The sequence below is a fragment of the Triturus cristatus genome, chromosome 3_1 (assembly GCF_964204655.1).
Source record: "Triturus cristatus chromosome 3_1, aTriCri1.1, whole genome shotgun sequence".
Lineage (NCBI taxonomy): Eukaryota > Metazoa > Chordata > Amphibia > Caudata > Salamandridae > Triturus > Triturus cristatus.
In genome coordinates this window covers 396,811,808-396,835,898 of record NC_140583.1, presented here as the reverse complement: position 1 = coordinate 396,835,898, position 24,091 = coordinate 396,811,808, and positions in this window count along the sequence as shown.

The following is a 24,091-nucleotide window of genomic DNA, read 5'->3' as shown; positions in this document are numbered from 1 at the left end:
CATAATCAGTGTTAGCGATTAATACAGTCCGCATTAACACTGGTTACTTCATTCTGCCATAGCCAGGTAAGTATCAAAGTGACTACATATCCCATAATTCTTTGTTCCTTCTTCTAAACAAATGTGTGGCATGGAAAGATTCCCACTGCACTGTAGGAGTTCTCAGGTTGTTCTATGTCAACCTGAATAACTGATTCTGCTCTGATTTTGTTATTTGCACTCTGGTGGTCCTAGTTTAGTTTTTTCCATTTTAATTGAAGGGCTCCTATAGGTTTTCTGGATTGAAACAGTAGATAGGTTGTGGAAAGTGGTGGGACAATAGAGCTCGTGCATATCATGGGTCATCATTAGTACAAGAGAGGAACAAAAAGAGGATGAATTTGCAACTTTGGAACTGTTAGTGGCGATGAGGAAAATATTAATACATAGGTTACTACCAGGGGTACCCAAAGTCGAATATTGGCTTAAAGACTGTTCTAGCAGTGGAACTCTGTACTGTAAGAAAAAGAACAGATGGAAAACTAGCTGAGGATCCGACAGACTGTAGGGCACCTCTCAAGATGCTGCTCCACCTGCCTGGCCCTGGAGCGTCTTGAAGACTCGTTATTTCCATGGTGACTGCTCTGGCCAATCAGGGTGCGCAGACAAGGAGACAGGTGATGGATCCGAGGGGTGATAGGAAATATACCTAAGACATTAGCATACCCACAGAGGCAGGAGGGAACAACAGACCACATCAAGTCAGCAACACACAGAGATGAGAACTGTGCCTGAATATTTAGATGGCCAGCAAACTCCCATGGCAGAGTATTGAGTATTTCATATCAGGAAAATGTACCACTGTGCTACGGGGTGGGTGGATACTGGTGTGTCTATGGTCACGGTGGATTATTTACGAAGGTGTCATACTATTCTTTATTCTTCAGTTTCATAGCTATCCCTGGGGGAGCCAGTCGCCGGCTGCATGCAGTCCTACCCCGCCCCCTTTTGGAATGCCACCTTTGTTCCCCTCACTTCATCTCTTTCCCCATCTACTCACAGGAAGCGGTGCCCAGTGTCCTGGTGGCCCCGTGGCCCTCGTGTCCTCTAGACATGACATACCCACCGGAGCTCTGCTAGATAATTCTAATGACAATGCACGTGCTTGATGGTTGACATCATAAATAAATACCTAGACAAGCGTGTCGCGAACCCCCCGCTTAGGCAGCTAAAGCGGGGGTGGGTCCTTATGGCCTTCTGTCTGCAGCTCGGCAGACAAAAGTTCACAACTACCGCAATAAAGGAATACAGAATGAGTAGGAGAGCAAGCAGGAAGGGGCAAGCAAGAAGGAAAGATGGGTCAAAAGAAAAGGGAACGATGGAATGAATATTGAATGGAAGGGTGAAAGAATGGATGGCTGAGTGGATGGATGAATGAGTGGATGGGTGGATGAGTGGGTAGATGGATCAGTGGGTGAAAGGATGAGTGAAAGGAGAGAAGATGGACAGGAAAAAGGATGGCAGAGTCGAAAGATGGATGGATGGACAGATGAGTGGGTGATTGTAGAGGGGGGAGCAAAAGTGAAAAGATGGCAGAGTAAAGTGATGGATGGAGATGCCAACGGGCAGGTGAAAGGATGGCAGAGTTAACTGATTGATGATGAGTGTGTGATAAGATGAGCGAATGGATGGCAGAGTGGATGGACGAATTCATGAGTGGGTGGATGAATGTATGATGGATGCATGGCAAGATTGATGGATGGAAGAGTGGATTAATGCAAGGGTAGCAGAGTGGATAGATTAAAGGCTAAACGGCAGAGTGGGTGGATGAATGGATGGGGATGGCAGAGAGTATGGATGGATGGATGTTTGGGTGGAGGACAGCAGAGTAGATAGATGGATGAATGGATGGATGGCAGAGAGGGTAGATGGAAGGATGGATCGCAGAGTGGATGATAGATGGAAAAGTGGAACAATGGATAGCAGAGGGTATGGATGGATAGAGGGATGGATGGATGGATGGCAGAGTCGTCGAATGGATGGATCAATGGATTGGTGGCTGGATGGACGGACCAATGGATGGCAGAATGAATGGCTGAATGGATGACAGAGTTGATGAATGGATGGAGTAGGGATAGATTGAATGATGGATGAAACAATGAATGATTAACAGAATGTGAAGGTGAAATAGTGGCTATCAGTGGGTGGATGGACGAGTGAAAGGATGAATGGATAGATGCTTGGATGGAAGAGACAAGGGAGTTCTAGGAGAGCTCATTTGCTTTGTATGCTTGGTGCCTTAGAGGTTTAGTTCAAAGTGGGGGGTGTTTTAATCTTCTGGCTACTCCCTTGTACTTAAACATATGAATCCAGGACTTTCAAGTACCAGAATCCAAAGTGAAACTCGGTACATGAGATCTCCGACTAAATATTGTTCCATATAAGGATTTTAACTGGGTGAGAAGGGTGCAGTAAGATTAGGGGTGTGTGAATCTCGAATTAAACAATCCATGGGCTAAGGGTGGTGTGGTGAGATGACCAGGATTCGGAGTGAACTGTTCCCATGATGAGCAGATTCAGTACTGATTTACAGTAGGTGGGCCTCTGTCTAGAGTAGCACAGTGGGTGAAAAACTGTGGGTTGGAATGCTACCCAAAGTGATTGCCAGTGGTTAGACTATTTGGTAGCGTTTGGCCCATCACGTCTTTGCTTTTGATTGCCAGTAGAATGCCTGGAGTATATGTATTTATATATACATTCCTGATCCAGTAAATGAACGAGTTAAAGCCTTTGGCGAAATGAGGATAATGAGAAAAACCGGCATAGCAGACGCGACTCAGGCCCCTCGAACCAACTATCAAGCAAAGGATACATTTATTTGGGAGGTGTCACACCCCAAACACCCCCCTGAAGCTACGTCCCTGCTTTTAATGGGCCATAACACCAGCTCGTGTTAACCAATCTTTAAAACGTAAGCAGCATACTTTATGGAGAGTCACTTCTAAAAGGATGAAGATGAGTGTCACCACTTGAAGACTTTTGCTGTCTTAACACTGGCTTGTGTCATACAGGCGTCCTTAAGTACATGCGGCAGCATAGCTATATGCAGCAAGCTCAGACTTCAAACAACGCTCTCAAGCCACCTCTCTCTTGACGGCTAATTTGGGCTCATGCGTTTAGCCATAACAAGGAAAGCCAAAAACAATGACTGCTGTTTGCTACAGTGCTTAATTTGAGCCGGTGGTTTCTGGTGCTCGGAACCGGGACTTAATTGGTTTCCGGTGCTTGGCACCGACACTTAATAGTCAACACCGCACTTATTACAGTCTGCCACACATAGTGGCCTGCTCATCTAATTTAGAGATGAGCAGAACAACAGTTGTTTATGAATACAAAATAGATTAAAAATGACTAATACCTGCCTCCTCATCCATTCCTTTAGCTTTGGGGACCTGGAACAATCTGAACTGTCGCACTTGCAAGATGGTTAGTAGTTGTTTTGGCAGCGGTGAGAAGGGCGATTGGTTGGTGCTGCAGTGGCCGCCTGGTCAGGGCCCGGGCACTCATCATTTTACAATTCAAGCACTGGTTTGCTAAGTCGTTTTGTGTTGCTGTCAAAGGGGCGCCATTCTAGGGCTGGGCTTGTGGTGTAAGTCCACTGGTACGATGCCAGCTTGTTCCTGCACACACGGTGGGCTCCACAGCTGAACAAAAGCTGGCATCCCTTGCATGCTGGCCAGAGCGATGAGATCACCGGAAGCTCGGTCTCTGCTCATGCAGTATATTCGTTCATCCATTCAGATAGGTTTTCTGGTGTTAGATCATTTTGCAACGTCCATTGTGCTGGACTTTGAAGGCCTATAGTTATAACAGCAAAGCCCAAATGACCAGTCCCAGAATCCCGAGTGCTGGACTCCTGGTGGCGACCCCGACGCAGGGCCACGCTCAGAATGCTTCTTCCAAATTGATTTTACTTCTTCCAAATTGATTTTACTAACTTTTCCAATCCTAGCAGAACTCGGCTGGTAATGAGTGTTTGTAGGTATGTATTAAATGTTGCGGTTGGTCTCTGACATGGTCTATATATTTCGAATTTCCCAAACAGTACAAATGAGTTCTCTCTGAATATTTAAATTTGGAGCACGTGAATTTGCATAGTGCACTGAAAAGGTGTTGAGACTGACTCCCAGTCAGCCTCTGCCACAGGATTCTGGAATGACTTTGATTCTCATATTGTGTTTCAGCGCCAACAGGCGTTAAAAATGCAAGCTGTAAGTCTCAGAGTTACAGTACTGACACTCAGTGCGTGTCTGCGGGACGTCGCCGGCTTGCTTACCATCGAGAGCTAGCTGCAAGAAGGCATTCTATAAAAAGACCCAACCACGACCCTGTCTTAAAATGGCCCAGGTCTTGGCGATGCATATCGTGCCCTATTTTAGCCATGGCCATGAACACCGGGACTGGGGTGCGTGCGATGCAATGATTTCACTGCTTCGGGCACGAGGGAGGTCCTGGCACTGTCATTAGAGTCTATTGTTATGCTGTGAGGGAAAACGAAACCTGAGAGGAAACAAGAAGATGGGCGCGTGCACGCACGCACGCAGCTAACTTTGTAAAGCTTTCTTCAAATATGTTTAAAGGCTAATGAAATGCAACGTTGCGCAAGCAAATTCTTTACCGAGAACCCTCATTAAGAATAAAAAGGAAACACTCATGTTCTGTTTGATATTTTCATCCACATTAGTATGAAGCTGCACGGAGCACTGAGGAATTGATTCCCGCCCACGTAGGGTTGGCTATACCTAGTGGCGGTTGGTGGCAAATCATATCCCGGGAGGGGAAGTGGGGGGGCACAAAAAATATACACATAACAAATACACATAATACGCAACACATACACATTTAAACACATACACATATATACATATACACATAACACATACACATAAGTACACAATAATATATACATTAACATAAATATATACTCTCAAAGAAATCACTTACCTTATCTACCGCTCAATGTTCTGCAGTACGTCTTCGTTATTCTGCAGTAGTCCGACGAAGCCCACAGCCAACTCTCTCATCCAATCAAGACACTGTTGTAAAGAGTCTTGATTGGCTGAAGCGGGCTGGTACCCGCTCCAAATGGTACTGTGTGGCCGCCTGTGCCTGCTCTCCAACTCACCTGTCCAAGACAGCGGGGTTGGAGAGGTTTCAATTGCGCATGAAGGTTTGGCCGTAGCAAGGTAGCCGGCCAAACCCACATGCAATGCAAACGTAAGTGGCCACTCCCCACTGATTGGCAGCAGTGACGCACTGACCCCGCCCTGCCCTTGGACTCCGTTTGCTGGCAGAGTGTCAAAACTAAAAGGATAATAAAATCATTTTATGACCATTTCATTTTTATGCTTTCTGCCCAGCAGTGTGTGGGCTGGGGGCGACGCTCCTCCACTCAGACGGAAGAACCGCAGCTGAAATTAACTCAGATTAAGGGCATTTTGGGTCAGGGTTTCCCTATTTTTGCAAGTACGTTCTGTATCAATATTTTGGGTGCAATGTATGTTTCCTATTGGCTATTGCAAGCTATTTTAACTCTTCAGAAAGGCAGGTTTTCCCGGCCTGTTCTCTCCACAGGACCAATCAGTGAAAAACACTGCTTTAAAATGATCCACATAACACCATTACATGCAGGTGTGCCTTGACAATAGGCCATCACTGCAGTCCTGGGCTTTAGTTCAGTGGCTGTGCGGTGCAGACGCTGGAAAGAACACCCACTCTTGTAGAGTTGACTTGTTTGTATATATTTGCATATAGTACATTGGAGCCTGCAAACACTGCATTCAAGCCTGTCTTTAACTGCCTTATTACAGGTGACTCGTGACGTCTCTAGTCGCTGTTATAAAGAAATGACATCAATGCAAACTGCACAGCCCCTGATACTTACCACACAGGATATATACATACACATTTATCTCAATTGGCAACCCCTATCATTTTTTTGTGTGTTAGGGGAGGGTCCTACTCCAATATGCATTTAGAGACAAACTCAGTGCATGATACTTTTGCCAGGCCAGGTGACAAAGGACTTCCATATCCATGCACTTCATGAAGACTGTGTGAAAAATAAGTATATATAGGAAATGCCTCATGTAAGCGACCAACATGAGCCTGTTGGCTGTTACTCACCAACTGGCTCGCTTTCTCATCATTGGCAGCTTTCCTGTAAAAACCAGAGGAACCAACAGCAAGAGTGAATCTAATAGTGCTGTTTGTGCCCTATCAAGTCAAACACACACAAAACCCTCCCTAGGTCCTCGTAAAGGAAGAGATAACTGTACTGCCTTCCTCACAAAAGTAACATTCAAAATGAGTTAAATGTGGCATCTAGCATACGTCTCTATTCAATGCCCATACTCATGATTATTATAAACAAGTCGCATGTTTTGACCAGTTTGGTAAGAACGGCCAACATGTTTCATTGCCACACAACAACTTAAGGGCAAATTTATCAGGGCAAAAGGACAGATAATCATCCAGTTATGCACTGGTCCATATCACCCCCGGGTGGATGCCTACCAGAAGGCCATAGGAAGAGCGTTTCTGTGAGCAAAACTGTGGTAGCCGCCAGTGTTGACTAAAATTCGATAGAACCACCATTGATTGGTGATATGGTCCGGTGCATAACATGTAGGTTTTTGCACGCTTTAGGTATTTATAGGAAAGATAGAATATCTCCCCATGTTTCTATATATTCTGGGGATTTTTCAAATTTTAAATCTGACTTGTATTTTATTCTATGAACTTCAATAAAGAACCTTTGCTCTACTTCTTAGGAATTAACTTTCATCATTATCATATATGTGCCTTCAATGTCCTCCACAACATTCGTGCCTATAAGCGGCATGCATAACAGACATTGCTAATGACACATTTTTCGCCATAGTATCATAGCTCTAAGCTAGTTCAGCTCCTATCACTGATAAACTCATCGGAAATGGATAGTCCAGTTTTCCCGAAACACAGACCCAGAAACCTGTTAGCGCCCTCAACATTAGCCCTTAAACTACAGTGGTTCACAGTTCTCACCTCTTCACCTGCCATCTCATTAGGCTCTCTGTTAGTGCACATTAAACTCGTATCACAGAGACAGCCATGCTCACTCAGCTGGTTGGTAGGGTCACACGGCAAAAGACAAGTCAGACCAGTCCCATCATTATGGCAGAACCTTGGAGAGGTCGAAGGGTGGAACTGCGAGTTCTTCAAGAGCCAGGGCTCTTTTTGGAGACACTTGGGTCCATAGGTTACCCAAGCTCTACATTGTTGCTTTTTATGTCTTCCGCAGCATTTCAACTCAGTGCTTACCTTCATGAGAATCTATTGGAGGTTAGCAAGCTAAGGTGGTGTCCCTTAAACACTTCCAGGATCAGAGCACAAGCAAAAGTAATGTCATCCCTGTAGTAGTCTGACAAGGTAAGCTGAGACAGGCTCATCATTGTAATTGTTCTCGTATTTAATCTTTTAGACTTTGGTAGCAATGCTGCTTGTTGGCTTGATGCTCTATCGAATGTTCCAGCTCAAGTGCTTCTCTTTCTGTGTTCATTGTGGGCGCTAAATATGAGTGCTTCCGGGTTATCCTCATACGAAGTGAGTTTCTTTTGTTCTAAAAATGTTTAAAAAGATGTGTTAAATATGAGTTTGATTGCTTGTGGCTCGTTGTTGGTCTCTCTTTGTTTGCATCCTCACATGTGGTGGGTAAATATTTTGTAGTCTGGACAGTATGAGAGGCTTTCCCCACTAAAATGTTATCTCTGGGAATCTGAACTGGTTCAGACTTGACAGTATGCTGACAATGATTTCGTTGCTAAATGTGGCTAGTCCATCAATATGACAAATTAAGATAAGAATATGTGAGGTCTGCATTGGAGCAGCACTTGCTGCAGATAATTTAAAGTTGAAATAATTCTTTCTCTATTTGACTGCAGTGATAAGTATTAATTGGAAAAAATGTAGGAACTAATTAATGCCCTTTACGCATCCTCAATGTACTACCTATGGAATACTGATATAAAGATGTTTGTTTTTATTTTTTGTTTATGTATTTAAAGAGTTTTATAAAGCGCGAACATGACCCAAGGGTATACCAGAGCGTTATACATAGAAAACCCAACCCGTTCAAAGACAAGTATAGTCCAAAGACAAAAGGTTCATCATCTATGAGCATTCTCCGGAGGCATGGTCACAAGGCTCAAGGTTTCTACATTTCAGTAATAGGCAGTCAGGTGGTCACTTGGGTCAACCCTGGTCTCAATCATTACAGTAGGTGTTAGACTTGGCCCTTTTTGCAGGGTCATTGCTGAACGTTTGCCTTCTTCCTAGTCTTTTTTCTGACCTGGTGTTGGTGATTTTAGGACTCTGGGCACTTTAGTACTGATGTCCAGTGTAAAGTGTGTGTGCTCTCTCTGGTAAACATGGTAATATTGGCCTGCATCTGTTTGGTGTATTTAATTTACCTGTCAGTTCCTTGTAAAGTGGTATCTCATATACCCTGGGCCAGTAAATTAAATGCTACTCGTGGGCTTGCAGCGCTGTTTGTGCCACCCACCAAAGTAACCTTTCAAACCTGTCTCAGGCTTCTGCCATTGCAGGGCCTGCACGCGCAGTTTACTGCTGCTGTGATGTGGCACATATAGTGGATGCCACATCTGTGACTCCCCTTTTACTACATATCAGTCACCCCTAAGGTAGGCCCCAGCTAGCCCTACGGGCAGGGCGCATTGTAGGTACAGGAATACTAGAGGCCCTGGAGGAGACAACTTTACTCCAACCACCCTTCACTGTATGCCGGAGCTGCGGGTACACCAGAGGTTACATTTGAGGAAGAACTACGCTGTACTGGGTGACGGCCTCATGGCGCCGGGGGAGGCCTGACTCTACAATGCCTGACTTTAAAATGGTGGCTGCACTGTGATGAGATTGGCCTCACCGCCGTTCATCCTGCTGCCATAGTGTGGCAGATGCAGATGATGCAAAGCCAATCTTGCTACATTGCTACTGCTCCCACAGCCACAGAAAAAACTCTCCAAGTATGAAAGTGGGGGAGGGGAGATCACCTTGAACGTGGTTCGGAGCCTGTTTTCTCTTCGTGCTGAGAATGTCGAGCAGCTGGGGAGAGACGAGTGCCGGGAGGCGAGAGAGTTCGCAGGTCCAAGGTGAGCAGGGAGGGGACTTGGGTCGGACCATGGCCGGGGTCTAGCTGGTGGCTGAGAGTTCCCCTGCCTGGATCCATGATGAATTACGATGGCGCGCTTGGCCCCCCTGGGGGCGAGCTGGAGGGTGAGGCGGGCGGTGCTTTTCCCAGTAACACAGGACTGGTGCTGCCGCTGGAAATATGACGATGACCCCTGAGCAGAAACCATAAATGTAGTACTTACCATGGAGCCTGAGCAACATGGCAGATGCCCGGTGGAGCTGTTTAGGCAGTTATAGAGGAGTTGGCTCTGGTCCATCCCCCTTGGCCATCAACTACCCAGCCGGACATTGGACATATTCCTTCGTCTCCCCGTTGTGTTTTTCCTTCCCTTCCCCGCCTCCTTCCTCCATGATCCTATGGCTGCCTCCCTTTTCCAGCCCTGCGTTGAGCCATTGATTCAGTTACCTTTATGGTTTTTGGATTGACTTTTGTAGCTCCCGCCATTTTGTGATAATGCTATTGGCTCCCGTTAGTCCTCCATCTTGGCGGTTTCATCCGATCCTCACTCCTGCTGGACTACTCCGTGTTGCCTGAATTGACCTTTCCTCTAGTCTACCCCCCCCCCTTTTGGCCTCCCACACCCCTCTCTTCGTATACTTTCACCTTTACTCTGGTTGTTTTGGACCATTGGTCCCCAGCAGGTTTGTCTGTCCCTCACTTGACTGCTTTGTCCCCCTGAAGTACGTTCCCCTTGCCGGTAAGCCTGACACTTTCTGCATTCCTTTCCCCTTTTTACCAGTCTCCTTCCACCTTCCATTCCCCATGACGTGTGTCCTGGCTATGCTATGCGCTAAAAACTCTTGTTATTGTGTTATCACTGTTTTTCTCTTTGTTTATACTTGGCTCCATGTAACTGATGTAACTTTGTAACCTGTAACTCGCTGATCCTCATGTAAAGCGCTCTGAAACCTTCGGGTCTAGCCAGCGCTATATAAAACTCTGCAAATAAATTATTAAAATAAGTAGGTAAAAGGTAGAACATGTGCCTTAACTGTGTGGCATGTCCTGGTAGTGACAAACAGCCATTTTGGTTTCTCACTACTGTGAGGCTGCCCTCTCCAAGGAATGGATTGGGGATTCCCTGATAAGTGGTTCAGTGCTAATTCCTGATATGAGAGGAGTAGTGTGATCAAGTTTGGTATGTTTGGAAAAGTGTTAATAAATGCTGTGTAATGGTGTGCGCAGATTTATTATCACTATTTTAGAAATGCCACTTTTGGGCGTTTCTGTGTGCTATGTGTCTATGTGCCTGCCTGATGTATTTTGCATGTCTGGCTCTGGAGTGGCAGGGGCTGGTGAGGTGCAGTGGCTTCAGAGGGAGTGGGTGAGTCAGCGCTAGGCTGAATAGGCAGATCTGCATTTGGAATTAGTGGGAGGAGTAGTCCCTGACCCTTAATAGGTCTATGCCTGCCTTGTACAATGCTGGCTTCGCCCCCCTGTGGTGTGTCTGGGGCCAGGACTTACATTGACAATGGGGACTGTTGTGCACTTGCTAATTGCCCCCGAGAACTGGTTGGAACTGGGACCCAAGCCCTGTGCCAGGGCAGAACAAAGGACACAAGTAGTATAAGTATTGGGGCTGTGACCCCATGTGAGGAGCTGTTGCTGTACCTGCTCTGTGCTTACTTGGACTGCTGGGCCCCGCTCTGCTAGAGGGCCCTCTCATCTGGCCTGCCTGGGCCCAGCTCTGCCCTGTGCGAGTGCGTGGTGAGCGCTCGTTTACCCTGCAGAGTGGGCTGATCTAGAGAGTGGCGCTTTGTGCCCTGCAGCGTGAGCAGCACCCCCTCTCCGATGTGATCTGAGCCCCAGGTGTGAGCTCACACTGCCCCAAGGCATGAGGAACGTGCCAGTAGTTTTGTGCTCGAAAGTGCTGTGCTGCGAAGCCCGTCTCATCGAGGAATTCCACTGAGGAGGAATCCCGACGTGGAGATTCCTCCGTGCTGCCTGATTGGGGGCGGAGCTTTGACCCAAAAGAGCCTGACTCTGGGCCGGATCAACCAGAGAGTCTGCGGAGCAGCCGTAAGTCAGGCACAGTCTTCACCAGATTGTAGGCGTGACCCGGGCGGCGAGGAGCAAGGCCCACTAACCCGAGAGGAAGCAGAACGATGGAGATTTCACTCTGTGAAAGGAAAGCCTGGCCGCCTCTCCGGCGAGGGAGGCGAGACCGCCCAGGGTGCACGTCCGGAGACAGGCGGGAAGCCGAAGAGCCTGAATCCAGGTGGGAGCCTACCCCGCATTTGTGTGCACAAAAGGAGGAGGCCGGGCGAAGTGAGAAGAGGTCCCATGAGCGGGACCTGCCAGGCACACTGAGGGTGCCTGATTTCTGCACAACGAAAAGCCCTGGTGAGTGGGGAAAGCAAGGCAAACTGATGGTGCCGATTTTTCACAGCTGTACCGCCCGATCGCGGCAGCTGCAATGTCGGGGGCATGTTAGTCTCATAAGGAGAAACGGGTGAGCTGCACCCTCGCCCCCATTTTGTGTACCGGCCTGTTGGGGCCTGTACCCTGCTGTAGTAGCAGCCTGGTGGCAGATGACAGCCACATACTCATAGAGCCCTGACTTTTGTGGACAGAGGGTATTGCGGGGAAGCCCAAGACGGGCCCCCAGAGGAAGGCCGGTTGGCCTTGGATCACCTTGTGTTCCGGTGGGGCGCAAGGCCCTAAGGTGATGTATGCACCTTGGTAGTGTTACTATGGTACACTGTTGATCTAAGGTGATTAATGCATGATGTGACTTATTCTTAATGTAATGTAATTAATGCATTTGTGCTAAGTGTACCTTTATCAGTAGTTACTGGTTGTTTTATTACTTACCTGTTCTAATGGTCCTGACAGTGGCCCGATTGGTCCTGTCCTGTATATAATCCCCTGTAAAGTATAACCTAGTGCCAGGTGGCACAGTGTACATTGGTGATTATGCTTGATGTGTTTTATGAGTAATACAAAGGCTATTTTTTATATAACCTTGTGTGAAGTTTCTTTTGTGGTGTGCCTAGTGTGTTTCTGCTGTGTGTGTGTGTTGTGCCACTGCTTTACACATTGCCTCTGGGATAAGCCTGACTGCTCGTGCCAAGCTACCAAGGGGGTGAGCAGGGGTTATCTTCGGTGTGTAACTCCCTTGCCCTGACTAGAGTGGTGGTTTCTGCCTGGCTTAGGCGCTTGCCCTAGCCAACCAGAAATCCTATTTCTAACAGTAGGAATTTGTTTAGTAGCAACGTTTTAACCTCTTTCCTGAAATCTTTAGTCAAGGTGTTCTTTCGAATCTCAGGTAGGAGAGAGCTCCAGATTCTTTGGAGTGGACTGGGAGAAGGTGCGGGAGTACGTTTTCTTTTTTATAAATCACTGGTGTTTCTATTTTAGGGAGCGCATACCTACTAAGATTGTGAGCATTTTTGTAAGGTACATCGTTGAAACATTATGCAGGGCTTTGTGTGTTACTTACATTATTTTCAGCTGGAGCCTGGCTTTGAAATGGAGTCAGTGGAGAAGCTTGAGACATAGTGTGATTTAGCCAAAATGTCTTGTTCCTGTAATCAGTCTTGCCGTGGTGCAAAGGGTCGCTTTAAGTGGTGCTGTTTGATAATTGGAAAAATCCGTCAGGGCTGCACTCTCATTGTCCAGTCTGGATCTGACTAGGCATTGCCCTACAATCTTAACATCAGGAGGTGGGGTGAACATCGTCACCTTCAGAAGTAGATTGGGTTGGTGAACTACACTACAAATGGGTGAACTTATGTCTGCTGGCGTGTTAAGGTTTTTATCCAGGATAATTCTGAGGATTTAGTTGATTCGATGGAGGCTGGTTTGTAATGGTTGTCTATGTAGTTAATCTATTGTGGAATGGGGGTGGAGCTGTTGGGTGGTGAGATTAGGAGGAATACTGTTTTCAGGGCATTTCATTTGAGGTAATTTCATGCCAGCCAGGGTTGGGGATTAAATAGGGTGTCATTGAGTTGATTAATGTCCTCAGGTAGGCAGGTAGGAATTTTTTTGTGATAACAAGGTGCCATCAGCATACATGTGGTTCGCGAGGTTCACTTGTTTGAATCTCCATCAGCGGCTCCATAACAAATTTGAAGATGGTGGGAGAGATCTTGGATCCTTGAGTGACTCTGCAGCTGACTGGGGATTCCTTGGATAGTGAGCTGCCCACTTTAATTTGTTCCAAGCGATTTTGGAAAAAAGGGGTGAACCATGTTAGAACATTTCCATACAGTTTCATTCTGCCTTCCAATAGCTCCAGGAGAGTGCTTGTAAAATATAGTAGAAAGGAGGATGAGCAGGCAAGAGTCATTTTGGTCCACAGTACTCCACTCCACTCTACAATACTTCTCTCTACGCCACTCCACACTATGCTTCACTATATTATACTCCACTCTACAACATTTCACTCTCGGTCACTATAGTGTACCCCACTACACTTTACCCCACTTCACTCCACAACACTCCACTATATACCACTACACTGTATTCCACTCCAATCTATGCCACTCCAGTCTATGCTATTCCACTATATGCCACTACACAGTACCTCACTCCACTCTACACCACTCTACTGTACGCTACTCCACTGTATGCCACTCCACTTGATGCTATTCCACTCTACGCCACTCCACTCTACCCCACTCCAGTGTACACTGTTTCCCTGTATGCAACTCCACTCTGTCATTCCACTCTACTCTATCCACTAAATGCCACAACACTGTACCTCCCTCCACTGTATGCTAGTCCACTCTAGATCACTCACTGTATGCCACTCCAATCTATGCCTCTCCACTCTAATACCCTCCATTGCATGCCACAGCACTGTACACCACGACGGTGTATGCCAGTCCACTCTACACTGTTCCAATGTATGCATCTCCACTGTACGCTAGTCTGCTCTATGTTATTCCACTCTATACCACACCACAGTATGCCACTCTAATATACGGTATTCAACTGCACGCCACTGCACTCTATGCCACTCTACCCCACCCCACGTCGGACTACGCCACTGCACTCTAAGCTAGTCCTCTCCTTGCTATTCCATACTCTCTGCCATTCCACCATACCCTATTCCATTCTGCACTACTATCTGCCACTACACTCTACACTATTGTACTGTATGCCACTACACTGTACCTCACTCCACTGTATGCTGCTCCTCTATATGCCACTACACTCTACGCAAATCCACTGTATGCTATTACACTCTACCACACTACACACTACGGCACTCCACTACACTTTCCTCCACTTGACTGTACCACACTCCATTCGACGACAGTAAACTGTACGATTACCTCATTTAAAAAAAATGTAAAACAAAAAACATTGAAATTCAATTAAACAAAACAAACGTTAAACCTTTGTTATAGTTAGGAAAATGTATTTATTCTTTCTACACAAACCAAGCTTAAAATACACAAACATTAAAAATTCTTAGGTTATTGTTATACCTTAAATTTATAATTTATGGGCCACCATTAAATTAATATACATTTATTTATTCTTTAGCTACAAACAAAAGTTAAAGTACAAAATATTTTACATTTCTAGACTTATACCTTTAATTTATAACCTACGCAACCTACATACAGAGTGTATTCAACTCCGTAGCTGCACTACTTGCCACTCTACCATGAATGTGTTCTCACAAAAGATTTGATTTGCAAAGCCATAACTGTTCTTGTAAATACTATTATTTTATATGATAAAAGTGAGATTATATAAAACGGTATTAGCAGTACATGGAGAAGGCGGGAGTTATAGTTAATATAGTGTAGCTACTTATTTTGAAATCACTGTGTATGGAGGTGCACAAGTTAAAATAATTTGAAGCTGGTGCGTAATCACTGTGTCATACACTGAATGGAGAAAGTAAGCATGGTAAATTTCAAACTATCACAAAAGAAAGCCACATTTCGATTGTTGGTTGGACAAGTGTCCTACTTTCTACTCCACAGTGTTGCCCGGAAATGCCATTGAATTCTAGCTCCAAAACTCCTGCATGTTAGAATACGAGTGACGGATGCCGGTTTGTGTTGATGTCATAGGTGCCAGCGTCAAAGGCGTATGACGTCAATGAGAGAGTCATGTACCGGCATTTATGCACTATGTGGCATGTTACAATGTTTTGTAATTAATCCACTTTGTTATGTGTAGTTCCATTGGAGACAATAAAGTACTGTGTATGTTTATATATCAGGTAGTATTTGAGTGAAGCAAACACTTTGTCGCCTAGTTCAGAGTTATTTCACCATCAAGTGGTTACATTACTCAGTGAAATGCTCCAAAGCAATTATGAGAACAAACTGTTCTCAGTGTTTCTAATAGGTGTAGATTGCTTACTTTGTGGGCTAATGTGGTAAGTTTGTGTGTGTTTTAAGTATGTAAACCTAGGGTCCGGTTCATGAATGGAGGGGAGCTGTAGGAATAAAGGGTCAAAGGTCAAAGACACTATCTCAAAGTCAGCCAAGTGATTTCATCAGTCCATCCCTTAATGTTAGATTCCAATTTATAAATCCAACTCTGCTCTTTTTCTAGTAAGATTATAGGTGGGTGTTTTAACTTGGAAGATGCTTGTGTCTGTTCCAGTATTGTCCAATTGAAATAATTCTTAGTGTGGCCAGTGTTTATGTTCTTCTGGTTTCTGGAATGTACTAGGACATCCCATAGGTTTTCCCCCACATTAAGTGGTTTCTGAAGAGAGAGCTTCTCTGTGCCCTAAGTCCAACAGTTCTTATTGATTACCTTCCACACCAGCCAATTGACGGTTCTCCTCCTTCTGGCCGTTAAGTTCAATAAGTACATCCCTGTTGTTATTCTTGGCTCTTTTAATTGTTTTTTAAGTTAGGTGCTGAGTAGTTTTGCTTGTCTTTTGAAATCTTGCTACCTATTACAATTGTAGTGTAGTCTCAGAGTTTGCCTGTCGGACAGCTTTTACAAAGTGGGCGAGGACTGAAACTAATGAATCTTAACAGACTGTTCTTGTCTGTGGTTTTACAATGTGTGTCTGTACACAAGGTAGAATTTTTGTGGAAGATTCTTACATGTAGAAATGTCAAGATTTCCTCCCTACTCATGGAATGAGTGAATCTGAGAAAACAGTTCTGTGTTTAGCCAGTCCGTGAATAGTCAAGCTATCTCAGCACCTCCATTCCAAATTACAAAGACATCTTCAATGTACCTATTCCAAAGCTCTATACTGCTTCTGAAAAGGTAACTGGAGTTACAGTCTGTCTTGATTTCAGATACCTCAATATGGTCTAAATGCAGGCAGGCAATACTGGGAGAGAAAGTCTTTCCCACTGAAGTACTGTGCACCTGTTGGCCCATGTTTTCTTCATATTCAAAAAAATGTCTTAGGGCCAGTCAAATGTATTCCACTACAAGGTGCCTTGCAGTGTAGCTCCATGCAGTGGAGTAGAGGATATCTTCCACCAGTCTCAGAATTTCTTCCTGGTGTAGGCTAGCGTACATTAGTAGATTGTTGCTTGCATAATACTGTATGTCTCTCAGTAGTCTTAATAGGTTGCTTGTATCCTTGACATATGAAGGGATGTGCTCCACCAATAGGTGCAAGAAGTGGTCATGAAATTGTGATAAAGGTTCAAAGATAGAATTTATATCTTATACAATATGTCTCCCTGGTGTGGGTGTCCTTTTTAGGTCTTGCCTGACCCAGCGCATGCGCTGGTCTGGCAAGACTTATTGTGAGGGCTCAAAAAAGTGCTATCACTGTAGCATAGAGCTACAGTGCATGTGCGCGGGCGCGCGCGCCTCACTTTCGCGGCCACACGGCCGCTTTGATGTTTGATCGCGATTTCGTTCATTTTCACTTTCGCTGCCGCACGGCCGCTTTGATGTTCTCCGTGAGGCAGTTTTTTTTTCTCCTGTTTATTACTTCTATGTAGTAATGGTGGCACCCATGCGCCGCCATTACTACAGAGCAGTAATAAACAGAAACAAGCATTGGCATAGCCAATTGGTCTTGCTTTTGGGATCTTATAAGTATTTAGTTATGCAACTGTTGCATGGCTAAACACTTAGAAGGTCCCAAAAGCGAGACCTATTGGCAATGCCAATGCTTGTTTTGTGTACTTTTGGTAGTGTGTATGAACTGGGTATAATGGGGTTGATAGCCACCAGTAACTACATATCTCTTTTTGAGATCTACTCGTTAGTTTCAGCCTCTTCTACTAAATTTCCTATCTCTACTTATGGACTGCCGATGGGTCTTTGTCCAGTTTTTTGTAATTCCGTTTGTCATCCATAAGGCATAAACAGTCATCTCTGCAGTCCTGTATTATCTGTGGGACTAAAACTCCAGACATTTCTCCCACTTCAAGGTGGGCAGCAGGTATTATAAGGGGACCCTCAGACCCACTCTTCAGTACACTCCTAGACCTGTGGAAAATACAGAAGAATGATGCCCTGCTGCCCTACTGCTTGAGGCCTGCCCTGTTGCTGAGAACGAAGACTGAACCTGAACATTCAACCAAGGCTGAAGTGACTGCAAGGTTTCAGCTGACTGACCTTCTGTTCTAAGCTAAAGGGACACAAACATGCTCCAGAGGACTCCCTGCAACTGCCAAGATGACCTGCTGTACTGAAACTGCCTGGACTGGCAACTGGACCTGTCTGAGTCCTGCTGGGCTCTCCTGGAGTGAGTTTCTGATCCCCAAGAGGTGCCACATAGGTCCTAGACCCTTGGTGTGCCACCAGTTGGGCTCCTCCTTGAAGAAGAGGATAAATCCTGAAGTTGCGGGCTCTTCATAACTGTGAAAGGGCCAGTTCGTGCCAAGATCTTGCCACCCATGCTGAATGCCAACACAAAGCACCGGTGAACTTGACTCTTCGCTGTACAGCTACCGCAAGTGATAACAAGCAATGTGAGATCTGCACTTTGCGCTACAGCATCAACAGTACACAGCGACCACGATCCTTCAGCAACGACCATCCATGACGCCGACAGTATCTTCGTGCTACATTGGTGACTGTATACAACACCTGCTCCTCGCAGCCTCCTCTTCCGCAAACTGGACCCTCTGCGCTAGGCTTTAGAAGATAACTGTTTCAGCGGCACTAACCTAGTACCTGTATCCCGCCCATGATCCACTGCAGCTGGCCTGAACTTGTGACTTTCCCCGGTCTTGCACAACCAGAAAACTGCAAGTTGTGGTTTGTGCTTTTACAGGCTATATTTACCTGAAATCTTTAAAATTGCATATCTCAAGGTCTACTGATTGTATTTTTGTTGTTTTGGTGTCAAATAAATTATTACATTTTACTCTATTTCTCTAAATTGGTATATTGAGTTTTCTTGTGTTGTATTTTCACTTCATTACTGTTTGTGTGCTGCAGAAATACTTCACACAGTGCCTCTGAGTTAAGCTTAACTTATTTTATGCCAAGCTACTAGAGTGTTAAGCATAAGTTAATTTAGTGACTGTTTGTGGTTCACCCTAACAAGGACTGTGGCTGTTGCCTGAGAATGGTTCACTTCCCCCAACTAACAACCCAATTTCTCAATGGATCACAATCTTCAGCTTTTGTAATGGATTGGGGTATACTCAAGTTATTAAGTAAGGTGTGCTGGAAGGGATAGAACTCGCTTCCTCCTCAGAAAAGGTTAGATATAGGTTCTTAGCCATGCCTCAAGGAAATACAAGCAGATGGTGAGTTCCTCTCCGTAAATAAGAATTTAAAACTGAATGGAGTGTGTTTATACTCTCGTTATCTCTTTCGGGGAGTAGCTGCTATGTAATAGTACTATAAAAAAGGGATTTTTTGGGATGGTCACACCGTCTTCCCTTAGGGTATCTCATATACAAAAAAGGTGTCTCTCACATCAGGCTGTAGTTGATTCTAGTTTCAATTTAACTAAGGAGAATATTCCCTACTTTTTTAACGTACTTGCCATCACATTTCTGTGTGGCATGGTTTATGATCGAGTACATCTAGTATTACTGGGCGTGTTCAACCCCACTTTAGAGCGAACACTTTGATCTTGATTTGTACACTTTTGTAAGATTTGCATATGCACATTGGAAATTCCCTTTAGATGATACCCTGTTGGTTTTATTATTAAGGAACCTGTGGCAGTTTAAAAACAAAGGGGCATATTTATGAGAGGCTTGCGTCTTGTTTGCACCAGGCAAAGTGGTACATGCGCGACTCAAGTCTAAGTTAGATCTTTGAAGCCACGCAAAGCTCCTTTTCGTAGCTTTGGATGTCTTAAAAAATCTGAAGTAAGGCGATGCAGCCCAAGTCTTTGTGTTGCCCTACTCTGTGCAACTGAGGTTCCACTGGATTTGCGGTGGGTATTCCCACGCAACTTCCATGGTTTATGGCACATTCTCGTATTTACAAAGATTTGTAAACCTGGGAATGCGCCAACATCGTACTCCTGCCCAGATGAGGCATAACAAGGAGAAATATATTTTTTTCTACTTGATGTTTCCTCTTTCTATGTGTGCTGCATTCTGCCTCTCATGGTTATTTATGTGCAGGAAGGTGTCCCTTCCTGCTCAAAAACAATACTGCATGCAACGGATAAATATAGTATTCCTACCCTTTCCCATTGACGCAAGGCAACACAGCAAGGTGACTTGCTGTGCTTCGCCACCAATTTCATAATATGCTCCAAAGTCGGACATATTTAGAGTATTTATTACTCCTGCATCCTCTGGTCAACATGCTTTAGCAGATTCTGCACTGCCCGAAGGATCACTCGGCTTTGTCAGGATCTGTCATGATATTAATTAACAGTGGATCTTTCCTAGTGGTATTGATATTTACATACCACTGAGCTGTAATAACCATGCATACAATCACACACTATCCCCCAAGGAATCTGGTAAAACTCGCATTTGGATGCCTGGATTACCAAGTGTCCAATTCTGTGGAATTAGGAAACAGTCATTATAGTCATCTTCATTCATAATGCACTTTTGATATGCCACATTTGTTCTATGTTTATGTGATCCACCTCACGGTCTATTAATGTGTGCGGAGCTTAATGTGCCAAACATTTTTGCAAATGTCCCCAAACTATCTAGCAAAGTGTTTTTGACAGCAATCAATGAGATCACTTCGCTGGGAAGCTTCCCGTTACTCCAGTGCAGGCCAGGAGCAAAGTGTTCTCTTACACCTGGTTCATAGGATTTATCTGGAGCAGTGGCAACTCCTATTGTCAACACAACATTTGTCACTCCCCAATGCATAGGCGATGTTTCACATGGAAAGACAGTAAAAGTTTACTGTTGAATTTGGCCCACTGCTTTTCATTGAGGCACTCAAAGCTTCCTCTGTTTCCGGGATCTTAGGAATTCTATAAACATATGAGAGAAGTTTCATAATGTAAGTAGATCCCACTGCAAGGGTTTGTCGCTTATGCCTCTGGGGTCAGTAAGAGGTTATCTTTGCTAACCTGAGAAGCAATGCTATAGTCAAATCTGGAGCCACACTGCCATGCCAGAACTGGAGGCACACTGATCTTTGAGCAAGCAAGCACCTCTTATTTTTTAGTTTTTTGATGCAGTCAGCTCTCAGCTGCGTGTGGCTCAAGCAGGGCAATTCAAATAGTAATGCAAGCCTGTGACTGGTAATTATCTGTAGGTGGGTTTGTAATTGGTGATTATCTGGTGGATCAACCTAAAATGTCCATGCTTTCTCCCAAAAAGATTTTTAGCAGGGCAATTCAGGTCCTGTTGCAGGGATGTGCTTCTGGACAAAGGTATCCCATTTTCCCTTTCACCATGAAAAAGAATCATAACAACCTAGTTAATCTCTCTCTCTCTCTCTCTCTCTTTCTCTCTCACTCCCACCTCCCCCCCCCCCAACTACAAGCAGTCCTACCCAGTTACTCACAAACTATATATGGTCTTCTTCCAATGGTGTCTTTGTCTCTGCTGTTCTGAGGTGTGTTTGCTTTCTCAAAAGCAACTTTGGAATGTAGGTGCCAATCACAATGATATATTAATTGCAAGGCAGGTGACAGATTATCTCTCTTTTCTGAGCCCATTCTGCGAGTTTGGCTACGGAGCCTAGCAGCTGGCCCCTCAGTCCTAGGAGGGATGAAGCAGGAAAATAGAAGGGCGTTGTGTCAAAAACAGGTGATCAGCTAGGAATGCGAATGGCATTTTGCTAGCACTCTTACTAATTTTTAGGCAGGCTTTATTGCATAATTTCAAAAATGGGTATTTAGGTTAGGGCAGTGTTTTGCAATGTGTGGGTGGGTCATGAGCTCATGTGAAAGTCTAAGAAATAAGTAAAGGTGCCTATAACTGAATTCAAATTGTTACCAAAGGCAGGTCAAATGTCAGGCTATGTCTTCTGACAAACTGCTGCTTATTTGTTTAATGACAGGGATTGATGTTTATAAATTCCTCTCACTTTGCAGTCAGAGAAAGCAAAGTAAAGTGAATTATGTGACAATCTGTCTGAGGTACAGAGAGTGTGAACATAAAGGATGTAGGATTTAATTTTTGTAGCACACAACAAAATATAAATGTCTGTAAATGAACAGTACACATTTAGCAGTTAAGAAAGCAAAAATGTAAATCATTCTTTCTAGTTGTGAAATTTGATGAGAGCAAGATTTTAATAGGATAAAAAAATCAAGACACTTTACTTCGTGATGCATTAATGAAAAATATTCACTGAAACTTGAATTCCACAGAATACAATTTGTGTGCAAGATACTTTTATTAGTAAAACTATTGGCATCATTACGATGCCGGTCAGACCAACAGTCCGCCTCTGTGGCCTTGATCCGATCCCGAACACCGAGGCCGGGAAAGTTCCCACCGCCATATTACCATGTAACCTCTGCTACTGCGGCGGACTATTTTACGGTAGTGCACATACCCCTGAAAATGTTGCTGCAAGTGCATTCAGAATCACGGGGAACATGTGATATGTACAAACATGCCGTTGCAAGGATTCTGCACATATACATTACTATGCGCAGGAAACCAGGCCCTCAGTATGTAGTGTTGTACCAAAATACCCACCTCGGTGCCCGGAACCCCAATCCGACTAGCTATAGTGTCTCATTCATTCTCCGTGCTACAGCAAAGCTACCAATGATTAGACATCCTAGAACATGTTACTCCGTTCCTCTCGGGATACGTGGGAACAAGAACACTCTTTCACTCAAACTCTCATACTTTTCCACAACATGAGTAAATAGAGCCAAGGAATAGTTCAAAATGTTTACGTTAACTAACGTGTTCTATAATGCAATACACGCGCCAATACTAGCAACAAAATGCATAAGATCAAACAAATCAGCATTGTTACAATTCCATATAGAACAAAAGGGGAAATCATATTATAATGATGGTGGGAACAGGACTACAGCGCCTTGCCACCCTCCCCATGCTAGAAGCTAGTATATTATAATTATAGAAGACCTCCAGGCTTTGTCAGGGGGACCCCATACCTCCGAGTTCAGATGCACGAGTTTACATCTCCGTACAAGCAGAGCTCTTCTAACCTGGAAAGCGTTTCTCCAAGTGTCCTAACATGCATGCAATGCAATATTAAAAGCAGCAGATTTCCAGGTTTGCAGCTGTGTTCTATGTTATGGCTAGGGACGTGAGACTGACCAAAGCAAGTCAACAGAGCTAATTGTTTTTCGACCTTAAACACGCTGTACAGATGAAGAGCAGAGTGTTCGACTAGATATGTGAAATGCAGACAGTTCTCATGTGAAAGCGAGCAGGCAAAGTGTTTATGAGAAATTTGGTATCTAGTAACGTGAGCAAAAGCGGCAAAATGGCGGCCAAGCGTATCCAACCCATGCGAACTTAGCAATGTCCGCAGGTGTGTCCATATCTCCACTACACCCTCCCCTTGGTCAGTCCATCGGACAGTGGTCTTAAAGAGAACACAGCTTTCAAACAAGTCTGAGCAAGAATCAAGAGCAAGAATCAATGATACCTCGGATTTGCGGGGAATGTGAGAAGAGAAAGAAAAAAATAGTTCGGGTCTAAAGAGGCACACCAAAAAATAAAAAAATAAAAAATTATTCTAGAAGGATACGGTGGCTGAGTTAATCCAGCCAGGTGTACAAACAGTATGTTGCAATAGCTTCCAAGAGGAAGTCATTGGTCTCGTCTGAAAAAAGTGTTGCTACCCAATCAAGTAGAGTGAATGAACATATATGTTCCTTAACAAGGGGCGCTTCCAGCACCATCAAGGGACAACTTAGATGATACTCCATATTACTTTGTTGTAGGAAATCCTGTGCCGCTGCACAGATATCCCATTCAGCCAGAACTCGAAGCGCTGCTGCCCAGGCCATAATTCCAACACCAGAACATTCTTGCTGATGGGCCACAAAGGGACTCATTAGCAGTTCAAACAGGTGGAGGAAATGCGTATTTGGAGAGGCAAAGATCCAATGTCCATTGAAAGGAGCACTCCAAGCAGTTGAAGACAGGTTGCATGCAAGTGAAATAGCTCAAGCGAAAAGATAATCCATAAGCCACGCTGAGTGTGGCCAGGGGCAGAGTGCCGTAGCACTCAAGCATACGACTACGAAGCATCCGCAGCCGGTCTTGGCTGTGCAGGGCTACAGGAAGAGCATGCATTTCGGAGCAAGCAAATTAACAGCAGAATCCCAGCGGCTAGGGCAAGTAATAGTGGCAAGCCACCGAAGAAGCTGGAAAAATAGAATCGATAAATGCTGTTATCACACCAAATATAGTTTGATCAGTGCACAGTCCAGTAAATGAGGCAGGCTGTCTGACTGCCCTGACCGGGTCGTCTGAAACACATATTGTAATGTGGATGGCAGTCGGAGATCCCTATACTGCCACATATATGCTGTTTTTTTCCGACTACCATCTCGGTGGTTGGAAAAAGGCT